The sequence below is a fragment of the Poecilia reticulata genome, linkage group LG17 (genome assembly GCF_000633615.1).
Source record: "Poecilia reticulata strain Guanapo linkage group LG17, Guppy_female_1.0+MT, whole genome shotgun sequence".
In the NCBI taxonomy this organism is placed as follows: Eukaryota; Metazoa; Chordata; class Actinopteri; order Cyprinodontiformes; family Poeciliidae; genus Poecilia; species Poecilia reticulata.
Window position 1 is genome coordinate 24397218 of NC_024347.1, and position 2941 is coordinate 24400158.

At 38.7% G+C, this 2941-nt stretch overlaps 1 protein-coding gene across 1 annotated transcript in view; it reads left to right on the plus strand.

The window, feature by feature from the left end:
• Nucleotides 1–2941, plus strand: part of LOC103479882 (myosin IXb) — a 46844-nt gene that overhangs the window by 4966 nt on the left and 38937 nt on the right. The gene's annotated exons all lie outside the window — the stretch shown is intronic.

A 2941-nucleotide genomic window follows, 5' to 3' on the forward strand; every position in this document is an offset into this window, starting at 1 on the left:
AATTAGCTTTAATTGACTAAAAAAGACAAGACTAACAATAAACTGGCCTTTAGTTTGTTAGTTAATAATGTTTCTGATAAGTTTTGTCATAAAAAGTTGCTGTTATTTTGTGTATTTGGTTGGTTGTGGTTCAGTTTGTGGGTTTGGCTCTGATTCAGACGGAAACTTGAGAAAGTTTYATCATTTCTGTTTTCAGAAAACCTACTTAAATCCATTAGTGACACCTCGTGCTAAAGTTTGCATAAAAGTAACCAGATCTGTTCTTACTTTGTAAACTGCTTCAAATATTTTAATCTAGCTTAATGACGCGTGAATCAGATCAGCTGAACATTTGTTCCTGTCTTTGTTAATGCGCATAATCCGGAAAAACAAACGAGCTGTTAACTTTCATGGRAAACATTCTCTSGTTGCGGCTCTGTTCAGATTTTATCACAGCTCTTGCAGGGAGAGGAACTTGTTGAAATGTTACAGGCATTTGTAGCTTTCATTCCCACAGAGCTAAACTCAAGCTAAAGCAGAAAATCTGCTTCTGCTGCAAGTTACAGCGAGAAATAATGAAGTTAAGTTTTCTTTTTGGACTCATATCAGTAAAGCCTGCAGAGTGTGACTCACTACGATACGAGTTCGCTTATCAGCAGATCACTTTGTGGCTCTGTTTCTTTTTTGTCTGCCATGAACCGTCAGTTAAGATATGTTTGTACTAGTCTCTTTTTGAAAAACTTGCTATTTGAGTCTTGAAACAGAAACTTGCAAATCTATAATGTGGCCATTCCCTGTTTAATGAAATCATTAGTGAATTGTCTATTAAGAATAGATTAATGAGAAATGCAACAAGTTGGTAAATAAATGAGGCAAATCTGTTTATTTTAAACATTCTGTGAAAAAGTCTTTTGCCTCCAGTGGTATTTAGGTTTTTGCCCGTCTTTGTCCCAGATTATGACAGTCTGCTTAGAAAATGAGGATATGGACAAAGTTGAGGACAAAAGAGGAAGTGTTGCGCATGAAAAACAGTCTAAAGTAGACAAAAGTTAAAAAAACAGCTCACAAAAGCAACATTATTTATGTTAATCTCCATTATATAATCCAAARTTCCAGCTAATTAATGTTTGGGAATTTTCTTGATGTTCAAATACTCATCTATTTGGCAAACTGGGTTATTTTTGGTATTTTTTTAGACTAATTAAATATAAGAGGACATTTTGTGCTTTTATGAGACTGCTAGCATCCCCTAAACTTTGTTTACATTCTGACATCATATGACTGTGAACTGAAAAGAAAATAYGATTTGTTTTAAGGTTTTACGAATATAATTCTCTTGTGTCAATAATTTTAGAGCCGTCTTTGGCTTGCTTTAGAGGTGCAAATATTTGGTTTTCTTTCTAAAACCTTTGGATGTCTAAACATTTAATATAACCATTAAAAGAAGAAGTTTATTCAGCAACAAGGCAATTCAAAGGGCTTTACATGCATTAGGAGAAAAATAAAAGCAACANTGGAGGTGAAGGAGAGCGGCGGCGAGGAGACGCCGTTGCACGATGGCGACAGCCCTTTGGAGCGAGTCCTGTGTTGGCCACCGGAGACACAGAAGCGGCACCTTCAGAGTSAGGGCTACTACTTCGTCCTGCAGCAGAGCAACAACAGAGCGAAGCAAGTCGTAACRTCTAAGGAGGAGTCCGACGACCTCTGCAGCCTCCCGTCTGTGACCCAGGAGGCGGTGCTGCAGGTCTTACGCCAGCGCTTCTACAAGCACAAAATCTACACCTACATCAGTAACATCCTGGTCGCCGTCAATCCCAACAAGTTTTTACCCCTTTATTACAACCCAAAGTACGTGAAGCTGTACGAGAACCAGCCGCTGGGCAAACTGAGCCCGCACATATTCGCCATCGCCGACGTGGCGTTCAGAACCATGYTGAGCCAGCAGGCGAACCAGTGCATTCTGATCTCTGGAGAGAGCGGATCGGGGAAGACTGAGAGCAGCAGCTACCTCATCCACTGCCTGACCACACTCAACCAGGGGAAGTTCTCCGGCGGACTGGAGCGAGCCATTCTGGGGGCCGGCCCGGTTCTRGAGGTAGGACAYCAACATACAAACCTTTTCACTGGCTGGGCGATAAATCAGTCTTATCATTTAATTMATTTTTTGGTTGTTGACGGTTTAACTTTTGAAAAACATTTGTTTTTTCCTTTTGAGTGATGTCAGCCATCTTACAAGCATTTTCTATAGCTTCTATTTATTTGGATTTTGAGGTCAACTCTACAACAAAATCTATTTTTAAGTTAAAACAACATTCCTTGTGGGATCAAGAAAGTATCTTTGAATTTTACTTTTTTTTTAACGAAAATAAAGTCAGAAGAACGCAGCTCTGGAAAAAAAAGAGCCCACTGCACTGAACCGCATTGAAAACCTCCTGGTTATTCCACCAAATGTTGATTTCTGAGTTAAAACATTAGTATTGTCGTTTTCCTTATTTCAACCATTCCTCATTTCCTGCTAATAAATACAACATTTTTCAGAGACATGTTGTCAGCAGTTCATAGAATAAAGAACATGTTCATTTTACTCAGAGTAAAATCAGAGGAACTGATCATTTAAATTTTTCCAGAGCTGTATAGTCATAGTCATTCCACAATAAAGTCAGGGTTTCCCCCAGTGTGTTATAAGCCTGGCGGGCCACCAGGCTTTTCTTGTGCCCCCACCAGGCTTAGCATTGTTTAATTATTTAATTTATTTTTAAATGTTTGCATTTCTAAGACTTTGTAGTTGGTGTTCAGATATTAATCTTCCAATCTTTCAATAACAYATAATTATCAAGTGATATTTTCAAATTTCCTGTCAACTTTAAACATTTTTTAACTCAAAAACATGACGGGCCGCTGGATGAATGACTGCCGAGCACCCAACCATCGGGCTTAGCAAGTTTTCTAGAGGAGACCTTTA